Below are 25,093 nucleotides of genomic sequence, written 5' to 3'. Positions count from 1 at the left end.
ACACAAAACTCTGCTGCAACTGTAGGTCCAATACCCTCTTAAATTGAGTTAATGATTATAGTGAAGCATTTCTTGAACCCTTTGAATTAAGCAACAAAAATTCCCTCCTGAAGCTCTTTCCTGGTACCCAACTTGCTCTTTACAAAGACCACCATAATAAAAGAGCAACTCTTGTACTTTAGAATGTGCCACACCATATTAACGGGAGATTAAAGAACTTCTGCTCAGAAGTGCATCACAGAAAATCTGAAAATCAAGTCCAGGGAGTAAAGCAACAACAGGTACACACATTGTTGGTCTCCAAACATGAAGACTCTCTGTATTTTTGAGACATGTTTAACGCTACAGAAAAAGAAAAAAAAAATTCAAATTTTAAAAGCTTAGGTGAAAACCTCATACCTCAGTAATTTTACTTTTTTGTACCATTTGTTTAAAGTTAACTCCTACTTCATATTCCAGCAACTGGCACAAACCACGGTCAGGAAACAGCAAACTATTTTCTCATTAAAAATTACTGTCTTATTCACCTCCTCATACCCCCAAAAAACTTTCACTTTTTCTGCCAAACCCCAGCTAGCATTTCCTTTTCTTAATTTCCAAAGAGATTATGCCAGTGAAACATACAGCATCTGTGCAATGCACACATTTTCTCTTGCTATTTATCACTAAACAATAAAGATTATTAATTTCATTTCAGAAAACAACAATATTTCATATTAGCCAACTATTTAGTTGAATACAGAAGGGTGGTGGAGGGAAGATAGTTCTTAGCTGTAAAAACAATCAAACCTGTAAAATTGTCCTGCTCTACATTTAGTATCAAAGCAACAGGAAAATTTCATTAAGTTAGGATTCTAGTTGTCACTACAATTTCACCCCCTTAGATTCAGTGATTGTCTGGGAAGAAAATGTGATTTCATTAACAATGTTTTTAAATAAGCGTTTTTTTTCTGCTAATACGGTGATATAACCACAGAATACAAGCGCTGTTCCTCTGAAATCAGCATATTAGTGCTACAAAAAAAGTAGTACAATGGATGTACTTGATGTGCTTGAACACCATGGGAACACCTTATGGCATGAGCTCACAAAGGGCAGTGTAACTATTCCACGTTTAGTAAGACAAAAATCCAAAGGAAAACTATTCTGTAGCATAAGGAATCATTTCAGACTGGAGCTGCTCAAGTTTACATCACATTTCACCACAAATTGCTGATGTGCAACAGTTCCTTCTTCTCCCTCAAGAAATACTGAGATGTATTACTGCATCTTCCTACCATAAATCAGGATTGGATCAGGCTTGTGATAGGGAACATCACTCACTGTCTCATCAAATTAAGCCGCCAGGATCAGAAATACTGTAACTCTAAGCTTGACAAAATTGACTGAACGTCTCCCCTGGAACTGTTGTCTGAAATAACACCCCTTATTCCTAGTAAGACATTCTAACCATAAAATGATTTTGTATAGTATGTGACTACTTTTCTTTACACCTCTGACAGATACTATTATGGGGTGTTTTTTCCTATTTCTCTGTAAAAGTGATATTTGAGGACATTTACATGACTACTACTTGCAACCAGCCCTTAAAGCACATCTCAATGGATCAGAGAAATACCCAAAAAGCTCCAAATAATATCTACAACAGTTTTCCTATGCCTACCAGCACCAAATCCAGAGGTAATATCATCAAAACCGTGATTGACCTGAACACTGTGCTAATGTCCAAATGTTTTCCAAGTTCCAAAGTTTATACAATAAATTGTATTGATGTGGTTTGATGACTTTTCAAAGAAATTATTCGAAACTAATCAGAGCTGTAGAATAAAGGCAACAGAGCTTAAAGGAGACATAGAAAAAGGTAAAATTAAATGGTAGAATGTAGAGGAATTTAACTCTGCATACCCAGCAAAATTTTATACATGTAGTCATCCATTAAATCCTATTTTGTTATGAAAACTTCAGAAGCAAGGGATTTAGTGAAGACTTAATTTCTCAAAAGGAGGAAAGCACTCCAGGCCAAATCATCCCATGTCTGTGAAACCAAACAAGTTGCCCAAAACAGCAAGGTTGGAATGTTCACTTCTTCATGTTAATAAAAAAGGCAGTAAGTAGAGAAATAAGGAATAACCTTTAAGAGCAACGAAAGTAGTCAGGTTCTGTAAGGCAGATATCACACTGCACGTTGTCAATACACTGCAGTACAAAATCAATGACTATCAAATTAATTTCATATTCACTCTCGTACCATCAATCACAAAGAACTTGGTATCAATACACTGATCTGATCTATAGCCTTCATTTGAATTAAACTGAATTCTTTCAATACTGGCTGTTTTCTTTGGGAATGGCAAGGCTTCTTTGGTTTGCAGTTGTTTGGGGTTTTTTTAACTCCCAGTAATATAAAAATGTGATTTCCATGACAGTCTTTCCCTCATTTTACATACACTGCATTTGGCTGCTCTGATACACCAGCAACAGAAGTTCTAGTTTAATAAATATAAGTTTCTTTTAGATGAGTCTTTTAAAATTAGCATGAAAACACTAAAAAATACCAACTTGTTTGCATGAAGAAAAGACAAGATTTGCATAGCAGGACTGATAAAAAACCTTGAACTGGCAGGACCTAATGCAACTCACAGATAATAAGTGTCTACTGTAAGGTTATGAAATAGGTGTGAATGTTTTAATGCACAGAATAGGCTGCATACAGCATTAAATGTATATAATTTTGCAGTTATTTGTTTTTTTAACTTTTTATCAGGCAAGAGTGTGTGCATGGCTATAAAAATTTCTGCAGCTGTGTGACCTTCACAAAAAAAAAAAAAAATGACCACTGAGAGCTTCTACTATGCCCATAAAATTTTAATATTTGAATTTTAATTCAAATATGAGAATATTGCTTTATACTTTAATTTGAACAGGACTCTGTTATTTATTCTATCCATTAAGGTATCTGCTGAAACATGGAAAAGGAGACTTAAAAAGAAAAAAATGAAAGAAAAAAGGGACAAATGCTGCTATGGCGGGAGTCACTGCTTCAGGAACACAGCCCTGTGGAGAGAAAGGACAATGCTGTCCTACAGACCCCAGAGCATGAAGCAAACATGGATTCTCTTCTGGGTTTAACAAACAAGAGGGAGAAAAATTAACCTATAAACCATGTGTGTCTCTTTCTCAGTCTGCAGCTTGTTCATACATGATTATGTATTTTAAAGATTGCATCCTTCATTTTTCTTTTTTTTTTTCTCCTTCCTGAATTTCCTCTTGGTCTCTTCCTTAGTTCCACCTCCTTTTGCTATTATCTCTTACATTGTGATCTCCTGTTTTCCCCTACATCCCTGTTCATTTCAGAGCACAAAATGTCAAGTGGCACCAAAAAACCTAATACCAAACCATACTCAGTGTCAGCTAGCCCAATATCATCTTTCTTGCATTACTCCTGGTTTACACATTTTCAGAGATTTGTGCACACTGAAACAATGTTTTTAACCTGATTTTGGTTTTAGACAAACTTCACATTAATCAAATTAGTCTGGGTTACTTCTAAAATTCTTCACTTTTTCTTCTTGTTATTTGCCCATTCTCTCCCAGATAATACAATACATCCTTATTATTTATTTTGACCTTTTAGCTTTCTTACTTTATTATCATTTTAATAAAGCCATTAGCCATTCCATAACCTTTCCAGCAGCACAGAATACCATATTCATTGCTCACACCAGCCATCAGTGGTTACTTATTACACTTTTGCACTCATTATGTTTTCACAACAAAGGCATTTACAGTCACGTTGAACCAATGATTCCTCTTCAGACACTCACTCCGCCTCTGTCCTTTCCATCCATGACTTGGTCTCACAATGTCTGGCACAGGACATGAAGCCAAAATATAATTTATATTCATTTTGGTTCATGCATTTACAAAACACTACTCACATTTAGGATGCCAGAGGAAGGAAAAAAACTCCAAAACACAAAACCCTTATATTAACTTGTCTCTTTGTTATGTTCAGTGCAGGAGCATTACCTACATGAAGTCAAATTTTACTCTTAGTTACAACGGAAATTCAGCACAATTCCAATTTGAATATGAACAAGGCATAGAAAAAGAGAAATAAAACCCTGCCCTAAGTTACTAAATGAACTTGATTCCTAAATACAACACATTGCAAGTGGCCATGACAAAAGCTGTTTACATTTGGTCACAGCACTGCCTTGAACTCAACCAGGGAAGCAAGTTAAACAAACCAACATCACATTTGGCCGGTGTTTGTAAATACCTCTACCATGCACCAGTTAAAAGGCATATGTTTAAAAGAAAGTTCACTTCCAAACATGTCAGAGACAATTAAATATACTTTTTTTTAGTAAACATAAAACAGGGTGGCAGATATAACCCTGCAAATTTTTTGTACATCAGCATTACAAGAATCCATGAACCTTCAGGTCTGACACTTCCTTGCTCCACTGTTGAATCCTTTGTTTTTCAAAGGACATAAACACAAAAAATTACATATTTAATGCAAATTATATACTTAATAACAGATTATATTGCTCTTTCACACCTTCTATATAGGAATCTGCCATTCTTCAGATTAAAACACAACTCTGAGTCAAGTAAAACTTTTTGTATTTTCTCGGGTCTGTCTTCAAAGTCACCACATTTCAGCGTGTATGACACAGATTGCAGACCTTTCACTTTGTGTCTCTATTAATAGTGGTTTACCCCAGTAAATTAGCTCTATGGGTTTAATGCTGCCCTCCACCTTCTACATCAAGACATTGCACTGGTGCAGTCACATGCAACAACTGAATTTTCAAAATGTAGTGTGCAAGATACGTCAGTTTTCCTAAAATTTTAAGAATGCCAACATTCAGCATTTACTATTTTCAAAATGTCTTCCATCCTCTCAATTGCTTGTTATATTTCCTTTATCAATACTTAAATACAAAAATCCCAAACCCTTCAGGAAGTCGGGAGTGGGGAAGCCCACAACCCACCCTCTGCTTGCTGCCATACAAGACAGACAATGCCCAACTTCCTATTAAAACACTATTTAAATTAAAAATGTCACAGTGCTGATGTTCAATAAGGGGTTTGTTCCCAGATCTGGCCATCCCATCCTACCCTCTGTGCTTTAAAACCAACACCTGCCTTTAGTCACATGGGTATTTTTCAGATACTTCAGTTAGTTCCCAGTCCACAGGAGTAACAATTCAGGAGTCCTGTGGTTCTGGCAAATCAATCCCATGGTAAAAGGAAAGTTTCCACCTGGGCTGCACATTTATTTTGTGCATTACCTCATCACCTCTGCCTGTCCTTCATCCACACAGCACTTTTCTACAAGATCTGATTAACATTCACCCTCTGGATGTTTTCATTGTAAGAGGATGTTCTAATCTGAAAACCATTTACTTCTGAATACACACTGCTGAATTACGGTGCCATAAGGAGAAGCGCAGCTCAGCTTCTCCTCTAAACATTTCTTCAGGCTAAAACACTTCTCCAGAAATGCTCTGCAGTTCAAACATTTATTACCAGGTTTCACAGCAAAATTAAATTACCATCATGGATACATTATGTTTATTAATAAAGTGTCACAGAAATATTAGTGAAAGTTAAACAGGTAACACAAGGCTATCAGGGAACATAAACGCTCAAGTTCCAGTAGCAGTGTTTGCTTTGCCAGGTTACACATCCCATAAGTCTGATGGAATGCACTGCACATGATGCATCAAACTGCACAGTCAGGAAGAAAATTAACTTCTGAAGCTCTGGTTGGGATTTTAATTCTTGTGAAAAGTAGAGAAGTGAGAATCCTGTTTGTTTGGACTTTGAGTGAGTACTTACAGAGATGCAGAGTTTTGAAGGAGTGACAGGCACAAATGTCACTGAACCGATCTCTGAAATACAAAGTCAGAGTCTCAGGGAAACCAGGAGTTAACCCAAGCTCTCTCCCTCTCAAAGAAGCCAAAGGGTTCTGTCTTTTCTCTGGAACATGAAGGTTGTTGTGGCATCTTTATTCCCTATTGTCACAGGGGAGAGAAGCTCCAAGCCTTCCAGATGGAAGGCAGCAGAAACAGCCCCATAAGCAATTTAAATCCAGGTTGCTTTCTGGAGATTGCAATCTTGATCCTTCACTCACCCTCACACCTGACACCTCTCCACACAGATCTGAATGTTGAATGTCACCATACTCAGAGCTCTCACCTTCAGTTCAGCTGCCACTGTTTACTCAGCTCTCTTTTTTTTGTATCCTGTTTACCCACAGAAAATGTTTGGGTTTTTTAACAAACAAAAACCCCACAAACAAACAAAGATACAAACAAACAAAACCACAAAAAAACCAAAAGGAAAACAAAAAAAACCAGCCCAAAAAAACAAACCTCAAAACACTTAATTCCAAAAAGCATTTCTGTTACTGAAACTTAAACAAACAAAATCTCCCTTCTGGGTAGAAAATACAATCTTAAGAATTTTTGCCATCATTGAAAAAGCTCTTAAGATTGGAAAAGGTCTTGAAAACATTCAGATTTTAGACAAACATGTCTCCTTTTACAAGAGCTATTGATCACAAGTTAGCTTAAGGCCAAACTTCTCATTTTTAGGAGCTGTGAAGAAATAAGCCACACCATGCTCTTACCTTTCTTTTCAAGAAATCCCTCCAGAACCCATTTAGCTTACATAAATCCCTGGGTTGTAAAAGGAATGTAAACTAAACTGCAGTGTTGCTTGTGAAGTGTTTCTAGACTGAAACACTCAACCAGTTACACAGATAAAGCACCTACATCCTTACTTCATCCCACTCTTGGATATTTTTCCACCATCCTAGTAGAGGTTTTCCACATTAACCTTCCCATTAAGGAAGCCAGGATAGCAGTGAGTATGGCATCACACGTAACAGGATTGTTCAATATCAACTTCGAGGACAAATCTGTTGCAAAGACACAGGGATTGTTCAGTCCTGTAAAAAGGAAAAGCTGAGGAATGATCTCATTACAGACTGCAACAACTTGAAAGGGAGTTAACACAAACTCTCCTCAGTAACAGCAGATGGTCTAAGAAGAGAAAATAGCCACAAAATGTGTCTTGAGAAATTCAGGTTAGGTATCAGGCAGAATTCTACCCACTAGCAGACTCTGTGGCACTAAAACAGGCTGCCTGGAAGGGCTGTGGTATCTCCATCCTCAGACTCCACTATCCAAAACCAGAGCTGCTGACCTGGTAGAACCTGAGCAATCATCCTGCTCCGAGCAGGAGACCGGATGGAGTAAATGGCCTCCTGGCAACACTCCTGAACAACATTTTAATATGTCCCTGGTAATCTACATCTCTGAAAATAAGGCATATTTCAGCACAACATTTTAATGACGATTCTGATTGAAAAGTAGATTCTGATTTATGCCATTCTGCAGCCTGAGTCATAACCAATACTAACATTATCGCCCTCTCCCATCACTCATAACTTTTGGGAGAATTAACTTAAACCAACTTAATTCACTATAATGCTTCTGTTGATATCAATGAAGTCTGAACAAGCACTAATTAAAGGGTTAGTGGTCCAAATCTACCCTTAACATTCCAAGATAAACAACTGATATAGGATACTAATTCCTACCTTTCTACTCAGAAAGTGCAGCATATAAACGTCGACATCCAATTTAGAAACTAAGTTTCAGCTGCTGTAAACAGAAACTTTCCTCCAGATTTAAGAGATTCACTTTGGGGTTAGGCTTTTATTTTGTTTAAAAACACGAACACAGAGCAATTCATTTTTTTTTTTCCCCTGGAGTCCAACTAAAATCAATTGTCAGGCTCTTGAGGAAGGATGGTGTTGACTGCCCCTCCTCATCTACTGCAAGAGCACACAAACCACATCGCAGCACAGCACTCATCCACACATCCTCGGGCTAACACACAACCAGCAATCAAATCACTCCGCGTGTCCCAGCTGCCCTGTGGGGCCTCTGGAAACCCAACAGCTGGAAATAAAGTTCGAGGAATCGCTGTTAGGCAGGAAGAACCAAGCCACAGACACAGTGGCCGAGTGTCAGAGTAAAACGCCGAGATTTCATCACCTCATTCCGTGTAAGATGGTATCTACACACCGTGCAGAGAGTCCTCCACACCACACAGCCTTCACTGAGCTCAACCACTGATTAAAAGCAGAACATGAGTACAAAACACGAGTTTGGAGCAGAAGGTGCTGGGGTGAAACACCAAACCAAGGGCACCAAGAACCGAAACACCGGTGCTGGCTGTGATCCGGAGTCGGATGATTTATCCCAAGGGACCCACAGCAGCTGCCTACATCGTGGCGAGGCTGTCCACGCCGGAGCGGGGAGGTGCGGGAGAGCATCCCGCTGCCCGCCGCAGGAACATCGCCACCTGCCGGGACACACCGCGGGGATGGCAGGCGGGAGAGGGCTTGGGAAGCAGGAGCGGAGATGGGAAGTGGGATAGGGCTTGGGAAGCAGCAGCGGGGACGGGAGGCGGGATGCTGCGCTCGGAGCGAGCCGGGCTGCGCTGTGCCGGCTGAGCCCCGCCGCTCCCGCTGGTGCAGGACACCAACACCAACATCCCCGCAGGGCACTCCGCAGGATGCCGGGTGGCTGGGAGGGGAACAGCGGGGTGGGTCATGCTCCCACCATACTCCTCATCATCACTCACGGCTCCGAGCGAGCCGCAGCCCGTCCCTGCGCGTCCCGCGGTGTCCCCAGGGCTGGCCATGCCCAGGCTGGGGTGAGGGTGGCCGGAGCACGGCGGGGAAGGAAGGGAAGGCGCTGTCCCTCTGGCCGGGGACCCCTCCCGGGCCAGCACTGGACGCTGCTCCCGCTCGCAGCGAGCCTTGGGAGCCGCTCCGGGCAAGTTAAAGCGGGCGAAATTAGGAAATTAATTAACACAATCCTCAGGCTATTTTCACAAACAACTCTGAAAGACTGGGGGAAGAGGGAAATCGAGCAACGAGTGTCTCCTGCCTTGGAACATCCTGCGAGTCTCGCTCCTTCACCCTGCACAGCCGTCAGTGCCCTTCGTGCTCACTTCCCAGCTCCTTTTAAGGACTTTACAGCATAGAAAACACTCTTCTAGAACTACAATCTCACACTGAAGACGTACAGACATTTGGGGAAATAAGAAAGAAACTCCGGAATAAACCACCTACCCAAACTATTGAGACCATAAATAGAACTACAGCAAAGCTATCAGGAGAAAACATTTATGGGCATTTTAACAGGAGACGTGAATTGCTTGTCTTGTGGACTTGATGTTATACAAACAGTCTTAAAACCGACTGCAGTGTGCCCCTGTGATAAATAATATTGCATTTCATGACAGTTCCTGTATTTACTTTGCTCTGTTCTGGTTTATGCAAATAAATTCAGCACAAAAGAATAAAATTATGAAGTGAGCCTTTCCTTACAAAATGAAAAATACCTCATGGCGATGAGACCATTTGAGAGAACTTCTCACAAATGGCCTGGATTTATGCTGACAGAAATAAAAGCCTGCCCATGAGGAGAATGATGTTGCTTCTAAGCTTTGAAAGTTAAAAGGGAAATTTGGAAGCTGAAGTTTCTGCATTTCCAATTTTAAATAAGATCTTTATTTAACTCTTGGAATAGAGGCCAAAACTTGCTCTTTCTTTTTTCTTTTTTATTTGAAACCACAGAAAACTGATATCCAACCTTCAGCAACCTTATTACCAGTAAATGAAAGGACTGATGAGACTAATGAAATACAGGGAGGGTGTCCATGTATTTTTTTATAAAGTGTGGTATAAAGACATGGCCTTACTTTTTCTTCTTGTTGTTGCAACTTTTTTTTTTTTTAATAGAAATCTCATCATTTGAAGTAACATAATAAAAAAGTGGGGGGGGGGGAAGCCTTTCTCCCTCCCTTAATAATAATCACTGAAACTAGCACAGTTTCTACTTTAGATCAACTTAAAAGCTGTTTCAAAAATGTACCAAAACACAGCACCGTTATGATCACACTGAATTTTTCAAATGAATGCAATGCAGACTGCAATTATCAAAAAACCACGTCTTAAGAGTATCACAGTGCTCCACATTTTAAAAAGGAAGGCATTTCTTTCTGGTAACAATTCCTAACAAGACCAGGGATGCATAAAAATCTGAAGTAATATGCTTAATGTCTTTTTTTTTTTTTTTCCCCAAAGCATTTCTCTTATTTCTTTAGTCAACTCCACTCAAGTTTTTTTGATTTAAACTTCCTTTTTAAATGCATCCAAGTAGCAAAAACAGTGTATAGATGAAACACAAGTAAAAGCCAGCTAAAGTACACCAAAAATACAATTTGTCATTGACTACTCACACACTGCTTCTGAAAATATGAACAAAACTCACATTTATTCAAAAAGCAGTCATTGATATAAAAACATTCATAGAATTAATATATTAATCTGGCCTATCTCATAGCTTTATATTGTCACCAGAAATACCTATCAGAAAGAGGAAAAAAATAGAGTACAAACAATTTTCTTTTTACTCATTCAGATTTTGTATAAAAGCAGTACCCACAAACTTAAGAAACCACCATTGCATTCTGATTCAAGGACTTGAGTGTGAATGAAGAGACTTTTAAAAATTCAAAAATCAGGCAGATTTTAAAATGTCCCTCTCCAAAGCAAAATCATTCACTTTACAGCAATACATTCAGAGAGAATGTAGAAAGAAAGAAGCAGAAAGAAAACAAGAAGTCTAAAAATGAGGAAGAGCACAGGCTTGATTACAGAAAACTGAGATGAAGAGAAAAACTTACGAAAACTCTTATTTTTTAATGCTTTCACTATTTTGAAAAAAGAATCAAATGAAACAAATACACTTTCAGTGCACCCCAAAAGGACCGACTGAAGTGAAAAAAATAAGCAGATTAACAAAAACAAAATTATTTTCCCAATCAGCCACTCACTGAAAGACGAAACAAAGTCTGTGAATCGCTAAACCAGAATCCCAAGTGGTTCCTTTGACTTGCAAACATCACAATAGTCTGCCTACATTTCAGACATGATACACAACTCGTGGAAGGCAGGGTAACAGTATGAGGTTGTAAGGACACCAGAGCTCAGGCAAAACAGATAAATCTTGATTTTAACAGAACACATTGTTTTAAGAAGTACTGAGGAAATTCCACTGCTAATGGATAGGAAAAAGAAAGTATAAAGCACAGCATGTTTGTTTTCATTTTTAAAACAAGGACTTAATTTTTTGTTTTACAAAGATATCTTTAAGTTTCAGGTTTTTGTCTCATACCAATTTTTTGATATCACTGGACTCACTTTGAAACTCTTTTTCACAACCACTTAGTGATTTCAGCAACACTGCCCACTTTATATACAGCAGAAGTTGTCAAGTTTGGTGTCAGACAAAAAACAAACACAGGCTAAGACATCAATCAGCATCAAAAGAAAACTAAAATGAGGCGTCTGATAAATTTTTGTATTTTTGTTGGCCAGTTTCAAGGTTTTTTGACAGCTCAGCTGCCCTGAGATTCTGCAGTGGTGTGAAAATATGAGACTTGTGCAAGGAAGGGAAAGTTCGTGTGCGCAGCTGAGAGGGAAGGCTGAAGTACGACACAAGGAAATCCACTAGCACTGAGGACCTACTGAAAAAAACCAAACCCAAACCTTCCACAGCACAGGATGCAATTAACATCAAGACACAAAGCTGCAGGAAAACAAACCTTGTGGAAATACTTATTAATCTGCAAAACATCTTCTGCATAACAGAGAAACTTTCCAGTCACAGTGGCCTGAGAAACTGATTCTTGAACGCCATTTATTTGAGTGCACCTTGATCAGAGCCCAGATGTCACTCTGCACAAATTCTCCTCCACCTTCACCTAGTCACAAGGGACTGCTTATAAAAGTCAGGCTCTTCTGCAGTCATTCTGTCCATGATATCCCACAAAAAGAAAAGACCCAAAAGTTTTTACAGTGCCACACATTAGCCAACTATTGAAAGCAGAACAAATGAAGCCAAAGAGGCTGCCAGCAGCCTGGGTAGGCAGCGATGCAGGCTAATGTGACAAACTACTTTCAGGCTTTTGAAATATAAGAAAGGAGGCATTTTCCTCACTTTCACTTGGATTTTTTTTTTGATTCTAACCCAATTTTTGGTTGATGGAAAAACTCTCATTAATCTCAGTCAGGCAGGCTCTAGCCTGCTCAACACACCACCAACTATTACAGGAGCAGGGAATGCTATCCTTCTCTCCTCTAATACTCATGAACCAGTTCCCATTACTGAAATGATCAGCTTGATTTGTTCAAATCACCACCAAAGTTACCACCAAGAAAATGCCAAGTTATTCACACCAGATTTCAAACTACATGCCCAAAAGTTTAAGTGCTGACTATGGCCAGCTCTCAAAGAAATCCAATATTTGTGAAGAAACTCAGGGATTTAGGAAGCTGTTGAGATCAAAGATAGGATCTTTATTTTCCAATCAGTCTTTTAAATTTTGCCTGCTTTTTACTAACTTTAGTCATGTACAGAACACATTGAGGTTAGGTATTTTTTTTGTTAGGGCTGTTTCTTCTGTGGTTTGTTTTTCCTGACTTGGTTTGGTTTCTTTTTCAACAATTATCTCTTACATGACAGTAAAAAAATGCCACCGCATTCCCTTCTCTAGCTACAAGCAAAACAAGATAAGAGTGATTTCTCTGTTACTTTTCTACTGACTACATGAAAAAACTGTGCCCAAAATTTCAAGTCCATAAATTTGACTGATAAACATGCAAAGATTGAGTCACAAGCTGGGTGAGTGCAGAACGATGGATTGAGATTATGTCACGAATATATTTATTTTTTCAAATTTCCCAAAAAAACCCATGGAGCAGGAGTCAGACATCCTTCTCCCTAAAAAATGATGCTGAAACCAATACAATTCCCTCCATGAATATGCAGAGCAGGTTGTAGACTGTACTCCTTTTGTCCTGTGTGAATTATCCATCACATTTCTATTGTATATTATTAAAGTGACTTGCTTTATCCCAACCCCCACATCTGTGCTGCTGTAATTTATGTGAATTACGGTTAATGATCATTTGCATTATGCTTAATCAGCATATCAATAATATACTCTGCACAGACTAAGTAGCTCTTCTTTCTTTCCCCTTTAATGAAACCTATAGAAATGGTGCTGCTGTTCGACTGATTGGCAACACAAAAAGGTTGCCTGGGCAGGTGCTGGGGATGGTGGCACAGGATAGAGGCCTTGTGGCTGCTGCCAATCATGCTCAAGCATCAGCAAAACCTGCTATTATATTTTTTAAATTCTGGTGCCTTGCTTTCTGGAGGGGCCAACGCTTTGGGCTGACGGGGCTTTAATGAGCTTGACCAGATCAGTGTTCCTAGAGCCAAGGCTGTGGCTGTGTGGGATGGTAAAAGGAGAGATCCCATTCTTCCAGGGTGATATTACTCACCAGAGTCTAAACCACTGCCATCACAGTGTGCTCATGTGGATCACACAAACTCCTGAATACAAATGAGCTACAAACCATAACATGAATATTCAGGAATTGCTGGAAAGCTATTATTACATATGCCCAAGTCGAGGGCAACTTGGAATAAAGAATGCTCGAATGCTGGAAACAAGAGCCAATCGATTTGGATCATTTTGCCAGAAATCAATCAGTATCATGTATTAATGGGATAAAATTATTAACCTAGTAAGAGGTTTGTTAAACACTTCAGTTAAATTATTTTTAAAAACTCTCTAAGTCACCAACTTCGGTGTAATGACATTTTATGTGAACACTGCTGCACGCTCGAGAGGAACTGGCACAACACCAATATTCTCATTTGTGAGTCACAGCCTCCAGTGCAGCTCTATCAGCTTTACCTTGTAAATCACAGCTCTGCTATTAGCAATCTTTCAATATGATGTGACATCTTTATTATAATGTTTTTCCACTGAAGTTTAAGTTCATATTTTAGTTAGCTCAGAGACAGACACAGCCATATTTACCAGGTTTAATTAATTGACTATAAATAAAAGGGCTGTAAGAAGAAGGCGCCTCTCACACGATGTTCAAGTTGTCACCATCTTACAGCAAAATGCCAATTGGGATAGGATAAACATTGCTATTTCTACACTTTACATTTATATTTCAATATGCAAGCTTAAAATTTCAGGGTATTGTGAAGACTACAGTTTAGAGCTTCAGTTCTCTTCCAAAAACAGTCACAGCATATGATCTACATTCATTTACTGCCATGCGATTTTTAACTAAGAATTTCATTAACTTGTAAGAACATCAGTGAAATTCCATGATTTACTTTGGCTTCGATATCCGTGGATATGGCAGCAAATAGGAACACCATGTACAAACACACACAAACAACAAGTTGGGCTGGATTTACCTGACAAAAACTTGCAGAAGCCAATAAAATCGGCTTTGACAGATCTGGGGGCCCTTTTAGGTGGGGTAATACAGCACATCTGTTTTACTTATAGCCCCCATGATACCCTGCATCATCCCTTACCAACTGCTTTAGGCATCCAAGGCAGGGGAGACACAGCTGCAGGGATCAGAGCAGCAGATCTGCACAGCTGCAAGGAGCTGAACAGAGCAGAAGAGCAAAGTAGAGGAGCAGCGGGAGCTGGGAGAGAAAGGCTTCACAAAAAAAAAAAAAAAAAAAAAAAAAAGCAAGTGAAAACAAAAAAAAACCAACCCTGATGAGCCAGAAATTGCTGGAGAGTTCCCTCTTGGACATCCTGTTTAGAGACATTTCTTGTTGGGAAAAGTCAGCAGAAAAAGCCACTGGAAGGAAACATGAACCCTCTTCCCACTTCTTCCCCATGAGAATGGAACAATTTTATCCAGAGACACGGAGAGAAATCCATGCATAAACTCAAAAAATAAACCAAACCTTCATCCTTAAATACTGCTAAACACCTGCATAATGCTTAATATCAAGAAGGCACAACTTAAACATTAGGAAAGGAATCCCATGAGGTAGAGATGCAAAGGCACTGTTACCACTGATTCTGTAAAAGTGATAAAGGTGAATTAACAGCTTGCCCAAAGGTACAAAAAAAAGAAAGAACAGCAAAAGAAAGTCTCACAGGTGCCTTCTTAAAGCAAAGACTTGATGGCCCAGCCTTCTCTGAGAGCAAGGGCAGCTCTGGACACAGGGGTTTCAGTTTACCAGGTGGTTTTTTTTGTGTTTGAGGAAACAGAATGCAAGAATGCAAGTCACCCTGCATATCTGCACGATGTAATGCAGAAGGAGAGCCATGGGATGTTCCTACACACACCCACGTTCCACAGGGACATGAAGGTGGGGAGTGAACACATAGCAGCAGCACTAGACAGATGCACACTATTTAGTCATCAATATAATGTTATAAAAAAATTTTTTTTAAAGAGGCTGCTGGCAGAAACTGCGTACAAATGATGGAGTTAGCAAACTGGAAAGTACAGATGCTTCAGGACTGCACTTCTAAATCTTCCAATACAATGCCTCATTTCATTAGCTCTGGATACATGGTAAACAAAAAAACCAGCAACCACCACTAGAACATTATTTAAACATTTCTTTAGTAATATTTTACCTCATAACTTGAACAGTTCAGCAACAATTCAGCACAAATTTACAAACAAGTACTTACATCAGCCACTTATGTCCACACATTTTTCACCTTCCGCTACTTCCATCTGAACAAATTAGCAACTAATACCATGAAGCAGAGCCATGATCTCTTTTAGAAACACACTTTATGACAGAAGAAGGAGCAGTACCTAAAGAGAACTTTTTGCTGCTGTTGTTCAGTGCACCTCTTGCTTTCATTTTTCTCCATGAGGAGCGAAGCCTTCCTAGGGTTTACCTGCAGTGGGATGCATGTTCTAAAGAGAAGGCCCCACAGCTACGTAAGCCATATTTTGCACATTCAAAGCAGACTATTTTTGCAGCTCCAAAGACCCAGCATTACTGCACGGTGTCCTCTGAAGAGGAAACAATGGTTAAATAGCACATTGGTCTGCAGCAGCACTTTTCCATTTCACACTCTAGTGAACTCACCCCATGTGACGGGTAGGAGATCCAGCCCAGCTCCCCTTGAATTGCTTTTGAATCCAGCAGATTAACTACAAAAGAAGACACAACGAAGAGAAGTGAGTTTTGTTTGCCTCTGCCCAGTTAACCTCAGTTACCCACACCCAGAGCCGTGTTTATCTGAGGACCCTGTGAGCCATTGATTTGTTCAGGTGGCCTGGCAGTGAAGCTGCACAGAAGAAAATGACAAGACAAATGAAAAGGATCATCTTGTTTAGCTTAAAACACTATGAACAGCAGAGAGGGGAACTTCTGAAAAACAGAAAAGTGGCAAAAAACAAACAATGGATCACTGGCTAAATTAATTGCAGCAGGGGGTGGGAACAGAACTCTTCTATCAGCTGCACAAACCATAGCGTTTTCCCCTTGGATGCCTGAAATTTGGGTCAATGCATCTAACTGCACTGGTGAGATCCGAATACTTGAATCATTATTTGATTAAAGGCTTTATTTGATTTGGCATCTATAATTTTCTCAGAATACAGGAATAAATAATGAAAGCTGATTAAAGTCCTTCCTGCAGTTCCTTCTTCCTTCTGATCTAATTTGTTCTCAGATTGTCTTGCAGTACCGCTCTCTAAATGTCATGTGTAACACATTAGATACAAAAGTAATTGTTTACAACGTTACAAGTTCAGACAAGCCTACTTTTAAAGAGGGCCATCAACTGATTGCTAATCTTGCTGTTACCTCTTTTTTTGTGCCATGCAATAATTTTCACTGTAAGAAGGAAGATTTTATTTGTGAACAGTCTGACAGGCATTTTCCAGTCAATCAGATCTCAGTGGGTTTATACCTATTTTTAGACACGACAGGTATTTAAAATAAATACATACGTCCAAATTAAAGGATTTTCTTCTTTTGGCATTTACTTATTTATTTCATACAAGCACAAAAATAAATTCTCTTCCTCATCTTGGCCATACAGACTCCAAGTGCTAGATCACACACTTCCCTAAGTAACCATTTCTTTATCAACATGAAGCAGAACAGGTGAATTTATACAAAATACTGTACAAAAAAAAACCAAAAAAAACCTCTGTATAAATATAAACTAATGAAGTATTAATACTCAACATGGCAACACTGTAATATTTATTATCTGCAGTCTGGGCTTACTCTTGTTGGGTGTGTTCATCAGCCCCCACACCCCCTTTATTTTTTTTTCCCCCCTTCAGTATGGAAATTAATGATAATGAGAAATGAAATAAATCTCACCATATGCTAGGAAATTTTAACACCTGACAATGACAGATCTATTAGAGGTGGCCACTGTAGCAGTCTGAGCAGCTTCAATTTCTATTTGTTAACCCAAAGGGTTGTCACTGCCCACAGAATCAGATAGCCTGAGCATTGGTGCTCCAAGTAAACAGAAGAATGGGAAGCAAAAAAACTGAAGGAGAATATCAGCTAAGATATTTGTATTATTTCATCATTCTCCCTTTAACTGCTGTTTAATTTTGGACACCACATTAAAAAAAGGCTCTCTGAAGGCATTATTTTTACTCTTAATTAGGATGTACAGAAGGAGACACGGGTGTACAGGATTATAAATAAGACTGTGTCATAAAGAACCATAAATATACATGTTTTCTACATTTGTGTGCACACATATTTGTGTTTTGTATGGATGTATATGCACTGCTATACTGGCATGAATGAGCTGCCCTGCCATCTCTGTGGGAAAAATGTTTCCCCCTGCAGTTATACTCCCCTTTCAAAGAAAACAGTAGCATTGTTTTATCTACATCAATAAACAAAATATCTTTACTAATCTGACAGAAAGAACATAATCCAGTGCTACATATTCCTTAGCTCTGAATCAAGTCCTCAATCACGTACACAAAGAAAAACCAGTCAGTCCTTTATTGAGTGCACAGGGCCCTAGGCAGGCTATTCTGCAGCAAGGTTTGCATCTGTAAAAAGGAAACAGTAATAAAAACTCAAAAGGAAAAAGTGCACTTCTCATTTTTGTTAGTAGAAATTCCCACAGATTATAGATCTCCTGAGATGAGACAGATCTGTTTGCTGTGCACCTGCACTGCATGGTGCTGAAGGAAGTGTGGCTCCTGAGGTAAATCACTTGGCAAGAAGTGGCTGAGGCAAATCACTCAGGAGTAAACTTAAGTGACGTATTTATTCTTTAAGAACGAGCTTCTTGAAAGCATGATTGCAGCCACTCTGAAATTGATGACTTCACACCAAACTCACCTGTTTCATCTGCAAAACATTACCAGGCAATGGATCCACAGCCAGGTGGCAGTTTCCCCTCTCTAGACCTGCCCAGCAGGTCCAGCTTGCCCTCACAGGCATCACAACAGGACATGGGTGGCAATTAAATATTCAGAGTCCCCCATGACAGGCAGGTACCTCGGCCACGGGGCATCTTGACATCATCAGGATCAAATCTATCAAGTTAAGAACAATTTTTCACCTCCTCTCCTTCATTCCACCTTCCTCATCTCCTTCAGACTGGAACCACTAACTTTTAGAAATCCTTGCAAGGGAGGCTTTCACACTGGCTACAGGAGGCTTCTGGTTCAGATGTGCACTGTTCTTTAACAGTATCTAAAATGCAAAAAAAATATTTCCTTTCAAGTAGTAACCTGACAAAAAACATTTCCCTCTCCCTGATAAAAGCTTCTAGGACACTCATTTTCCCCTGTGACTTCAAGAGAGAGTTGCACACCTCAATAGAGAGGAAACAATTAATGCAGAACTTCAAAGATGCAGCCTTGGTCTCTAGACAAAAATGATGGGGAGAGGCAGTAGTACATTTTGTCATTGTATGTCCTACTACCACATACTAATCTGGAAACTGGAGGAGAAAATAGCATTTTTCTACACCAAGACTGAAGAAATACATAAAGAATGGGTTAGAAATTCATTGTCTCATTTATTTCTTTTTTCATGGATTTGGATGGTTAGGTAAAAAGTAAAAAAGTAAAACTTCACACAAGCACTTTATCCTACATTAACTCATTACAACTCCTCTCAATTCTGATAGATCCTTTAGTGTAACAAAATATAACATTTGGTCAGATTCATTTTGTGAACCAATTCATTAAGTGTTTCATGAAGATATATTAAGTCAGATCATCACTGGCAGGCATTTTTCAGTATGATCCTCATTTTTTTTTCCCCATACAATTAAAGTTAAATGAAAGCCAATCATTAAATATCCTACAAATGCCTATAGCCACATATTTACTACATGAACGAAGTTTGTGAGCTTCTCACACAACTGATTTGCTCTCCTTGTATCAACTCCTCCTGCAAAACTCTGTGATCATCACTCAGCTGGTTCCTACAAAAATCTCCGAGGTCGACCTGGCAGTTACCAGGGCTAACTCTTAAAAAAGCTGAACAGTTCTGTTGCTACTGATTCTTTCCAGCAGAATGCCTTGGAAAGGATTCCTGGTTGTGCTGAGGAGACACAGAGGAGCTCTCATAAAGCAACTTTAAATAAATAAATAAGTAAAGTGCTGTCTAATAATCTCAGTGTCCTGCACTGGTTCCCATCACGCAATTAACTCGGCTTAAAGCTGGTGGTAATTCTGAGGGAGAATTTACTGGTATTAAGATGAGCAGCCATGACTTCTGACTCTGAAAACCAGTGATTCGGTCCCCCTGTAAACCAGCCCTGCTCACCATACTACAATGCAGTACTTCTGCCAATCCAGCACAGCCCCAGAATGCCAATTAAGAACAAGTTCTCTTTCTAGAGGCTCTCTCCTGCCTGACTCTCCTGGCCTTCCCCACACACAACCACAAGAGAAAGAATTATCAGCTCCCTCCATGTAGATTTCCAGGGAAAAAATGAATCTCTTTCCAGAACTGGAATAGGGATGTGGATGTGAAACACAAAGCTCCCTCATTCTGCCTCTCATGGCACCAAGCAGAAGATGAATGGAGGCTTGGGTGGAACATGGCACTCGTGCTACCAGAAACTGCTTCCAGATTGGGGAGTGATGGTTCAGGGCTCACTAAAAGCATGTTCCATCAGGAGTAACGTCAGGGAAAGAAAAGAACCCTAAACTAAAGTGATTCCTGAGCACAGTCTGAAAACTGCAGCATGTCCACAAACACGTGGAGTAATAACTGCTACAATGAACTGAATGCAGTATAAATATCACCCCCCTCCCCCCAACCCACCTCAAACAAGGAAAAAATAAACAAACAAATGTTGTGCCAGGTAGAATCACTCTGAGATTCCCTTCCTTGCCTAAGAAATGAGGAAAGCCTGCTAGGAGACACTATCTTGCAACTTACAATATTTAGAGAACCACCTACAAACAACTTCACCACTGGAAACTACTTCCAAATTGTCTTCTTTACAAAGAAAATACAGAGCAATAGCCAATGTCAAAAGATAGACAAAATATTTTTTCTTCAACTAATTAACATTTTCCATTAATATTAAAAAAAACTGCGTAAAAAAACCTCGCACCACCACGTTGTCTTTTCCTGTTTGGCATCAAACTGCCAGTTTAGAGACACAGTAGTTAGTTATTAGAAAAATGCCAACAAATGGGAAAAATTAAACTTCCTATGCAACATAAAAAAAACCCTAAAATGGTGAATGTCTAATTGAAAAGTGCCATATAATCCCAAGCAGCAAAGAAAATACTCTGCGGCAGGAAGTCAGCCAGAACTTGGTTTTGGGGTGGGACAGAGTGGAGTCAGCGCAAAGCCTGATGTACATTTTTGGAATGGTGAACCCTTCCCAGCAAAGAGAGCTTGCACCCATATTTTCACCCACCTATGGGCACAGACCTGAGTCTTCTCAACTCTCTACTGCCCCAGCAGTGGCAGGAGAGCACCTTTGTGTCTTTAAATTATTCTGGGGTTAGAACCAACACTTACAGACAGACTGGCAGAACTCGGGCAATGCCAGAGTTGCACTTTGATGAAATTTTAATTGCCAGCTAGGATCAGCTATCATGCTGATGTTGCCAAAATCATGCTGAAAATGGCTAAAGCAGACCAAGAAACCTTTGGGAAGGAACAACAAATAAAAAAGGGTGCCCAACAATGAAGCCTGTTTTTAAGTAGCCTAATTTGCTGCTTATCCAATAATAAAAGTCAAGCCTCCTGTGATTTTATGATCCTGCATTTCCCCTCAGACACTGGAGTGAAGATGTCAGCACTGCTCCGAAGAAAATGATCTATAAACAGCCAGTAGAACTTTACAACACTTTGCCAACCCACATGCCAAGAGTTCGACCCATTTACCAAAAAACTCTTCTCCAAACCTGAGATTTCTGCTGCAGCCCAAAGCCAGGCTGCAGTCCTGAGAGAGACAGCCCTGTGAGGTCTGCACTTCCAGCCCTCCTTGCCTGCACTGTGACGCTGTAAATACAAATATGATTTTGTGCAGAACAGTCCAAATTTGGCAACTGTCATGTTCAATCTCTGGTCAAACTGCTGACTGAAGGACTCCACCAGGGTGGGGGCAAGGGATGAACAAGCAAGCGAAAACCAAAATGAATTTAAAAACAGCTGCTGCAATACTGAACACAGGAATCTTCAGAGAAGACTGGAAAGACCAAGCCTCCATTATTTTCATTTCAATGTTCAGTAAAAACTTTCCAAAATTAAGAGATTTTGTTACAAATATCAGATGAAAAGACAAAAGACTAGCAAAATATTTTAAGTTACCCTAGAGATTATTGCTTCTGCAGACCATAAAAGCTTCCACCATCAATTTGGATGATTTGGCAAATTCTAATTTTATGGCAGCTTCCTGTGGCTTTTGAAGAGGAAGAATTTAATTTTCCTCCTCCCAGATTTTACTTTTCTTATCGAACACTCTCCCCAAGAGCATCTGAGGCCAGATTTAGATACCTCAGCTTTTCCTATAGCTGAAAAATAAGAAGCAGAAGCAGCCAAAGCAGCAACCTCACTGCAAGTTCCTCTCAAAAGGCTGCCATGAAGGAGGGAATGCAGGACAGCAATCAGCAGTGCAGGAATCCCTATAAATAAAAATATCTCCTGCACTTGATGTTAAGTGGAAGCTCTCCAGTGGTCCTCCTCCTTTTGCTAAGTATGGAGCCTGCCTGTGGAAAAGGGACAATGATCCACCCACTCTCAGTGATGAACATGGGCAAAGCAGATTTTTATTTCTTTTTTATTACTTTGAAACATGAGCATTCTCTTGATATTGTTAAAGTGGCACAAAGCTCAATTTCCAAGTATGCAAAAACATATGACTGGTGGTGGGCTGGAATGCACTGTTTATCAAAGGGACCTAATAAGGTTTTGGTTTTATTAGGCTATTTCCTGTAAGTTGATATGTGCCAGTTCTTTTCATTAAGACAAGGATATAAAAATTAAAAATGGATTAACCTAATGGGTTCCAAATTACTGTGTCGCCTTCACCTCTTTGCATTTTTTTTAAACAGTTCCAGTTGGTCCTTCTCCAGTACCTCCTACAAAAAGCAAGAGGCATAAAGCTTCAGCATACCTGAATTAGAGTTTAGCTGAACTCACATGCACATACAAATCCTACAGATCTCATTCCACTCCACCACTCTGGCATTAAATCTGATATCACTGAGGCACCATGTTAAACATGCAAATGCAAAATGGGGGCTACTGTGTTGAAAGGGAGTTTAAATTCCCTTTAAAACCCAAGCTTTCTTCCCCTCTCAGAGGAAAAAAACCCCAGAAACTACAGATGAGATTCAGTTACCTAAACCCTGCAAATCCCTGCCTTTTATCAGCCCAGCACAGAAGTGGGTCTCTTGTAGGATGTGTCATATTTATCAGTCCCACTGGGTGCCCAAACCCTGAGGCACATAAAATGGCACCCAATGTCTAGCCAAAACTCCACAGAAAATGTTACTCATCTAATTTTAGTAAGTTCTAAAGCACTTCTCAGAAAGGTTTAACCACACTGCACATCTAACTTTTACATTCCCTTGGGGGGAAAAAAAAAAAAAGTAATTTCCAGTATTCACTGGTTTTACAGAATTGAGCTCTCTGAAGGTCTGGTAGATTTGGAGCGTGACAAAGATCCTCCTTAGGAAGACTTTTAGCAACTTAAAGGGGAAAATAAATGTTGAGTCACAGTGTCCAAGTTCACTTAAGGTAAGCTGAGAATTCCAAACCTACTACGACACACTCAGTTTCTAGAATTCTAGACACCAAAAAGTGTCACAGAAGAGACTCTCGGGCATGCATAACACCCACAACTAAAAGTTCCAAGGTTCCCACAGATTTTACTGCAGTTCTAACCTATTCAAGGTCCTGAAATCAACAAAAACCACAGCAAATGATCAATACCCCTTTGGAGGACAGAAATTTTTGAGACAGGGACCAGAACATAAGTCCAGGAAATTACTATTCATTTGTTAAAAAGGCTGTGATATCCCCCAAGTGAACCAACTGGCAGCATGCCACAACTCATAAAATTTTGCTTTTAAGGAACTCCTTGCATGGGGCACAGACAAACAAAAATAAAGAGAGTTGGGTTGGGCTTGGCTGAGTTTTGCTTTTCTAAGTTTAACACAGAGAAGTCTAGAATCGTAAAACAATTCTGAGAATCCTGAAGTACTACAGTTGGAAAGCCACGTACTCAGGAGTGCCCTGGTAATTTTGTCAATCTTTTCTTCTCTACCTCCACAAATAAAGAGCTCCAGCTTACATGGCATGCTTGGGCCCTTACATGGCTGCCCCACAGATAAAATAAACCCACAGAGCAAACGACTCAACATCATGATGCAAACTACAGGAGTAAAATGCCAATAGTAGAAGAAATCTCCTCAAATGTCATGCTGAGAAAATCAAGATGCTGAACCTGTTTTTATGTTCCAATACAGTGATGTCACTAACACGATATTTTCATTGTTTGCCAGGTTAACAGAATTTATGGAGGTAATTAATGTAGAACATGTGTGCCGAGCTATTCGTATGAAAAATGGAATTGCCCCGACTTCATCTGCTGCCTTTGCAACCAAAACCCCACCAACATCTTTTTTCACTATTTCCATATGTGAGAAACACAAATATTTATAAGAAAGGTAAATGACTAAATGACTGCTCTATTCCCATCCACCCACAAGACACTTCTTCATACCCCTGTCTTCTGCTTATTCTTCTGCTTCCACCACCTTACCACAAAGGGCTCGGGTTTCCATTCTATTCTACAAACTAACCATATTCCTCACGCCTCTTCTCCAGTGTTTCTTTCCTTGGTTTGCATGGAAAACTTCTGTTTTAATTTCTTAAACACCCTATATCTAGCCCATCTTTCAGGAAAAGCAATGCCATTAAACATTTAATTCTTCTCGTGTCTTTTCTTCTGGGCATCTACAGGGTCAAAGTATCCCCTCTACGGTAAACAGCTTCTAGTAAAAAAAGGACTGGACACACAGCCCTCAAAATCAGAAAAAGATGAGCTTTGCCTTCTATCCTTTCTGGCTGAATGTTGATTTCTGGGAGGGAAGGGACAGAAAAAATGGCACAGACATGAGAGGAAGGGTGGGTAGGTAAGCTGGGAATAAAGAACCTGATGAGTTTTCCCTACAGCTGGGTTTTCTTTAGAGAGTTTCAGTGAGCACAGAACATTTTCCACAGCTGGAACCACGTACTCCAGGAAAGCTGAATTCTCAAGCATTGCTAGCACATTTGTTCTCTGAGGTAAATCACGCATGGGAGAAAAGTTTTTGCAGGGTAAGGCCCTCACCATCTCAGAACCTGTCTGAATATAAAGGCCTCAAGTCAGTGTTCTCCATGAACATTAAGGCTGGGCAGACATAACTTGCTTTGCTTTTTTTTTTTTTTTTCCTTTTTTAAAGAAAGCACTGTCGGAGCAAGATTAAATGGAATGGTCAAAATGCCTCTACCCTTTCTTAACTGCAGCCTCTGTTCAAATTCACCACTGGTAAATCAGAGGCACAATGCTTACTAATGTAAACACAGCTCAGACTTTCAGGGAGGCAAGGAATTTCTTAATTTGTGCTTTTCCCGCTGTTCAGATCCCTGGCAGGGCTGAATTCTGGGTT

General features: G+C 39.7%; 1 protein-coding gene across 1 annotated transcript in view; it reads right to left on the bottom strand.

Moving 5' to 3' along the window:
- Positions 1-25,093, bottom strand: part of EPHA3 (EPH receptor A3) — a 177,767-nt gene that overhangs the window by 145,962 nt on the left and 6,712 nt on the right. Inside the window, exon 2 of the mRNA XM_082278329.1 lies at positions 16,053-16,117. The gene's annotated coding sequence lies outside the window, so the exon portion shown is untranslated. The remainder of the gene's footprint in view (positions 1-16,052; positions 16,118-25,093) is intronic.

This window comes from Coloeus monedula (assembly GCF_965178545.1).
Source record: "Coloeus monedula genome assembly, chromosome: 3".
NCBI lineage: Eukaryota > Metazoa > Chordata > Aves > Passeriformes > Corvidae > Coloeus > Coloeus monedula.
Note: the sequence above shows the minus strand (reverse complement) of the source record. Positions and strands in the feature narration are given on the sequence as shown.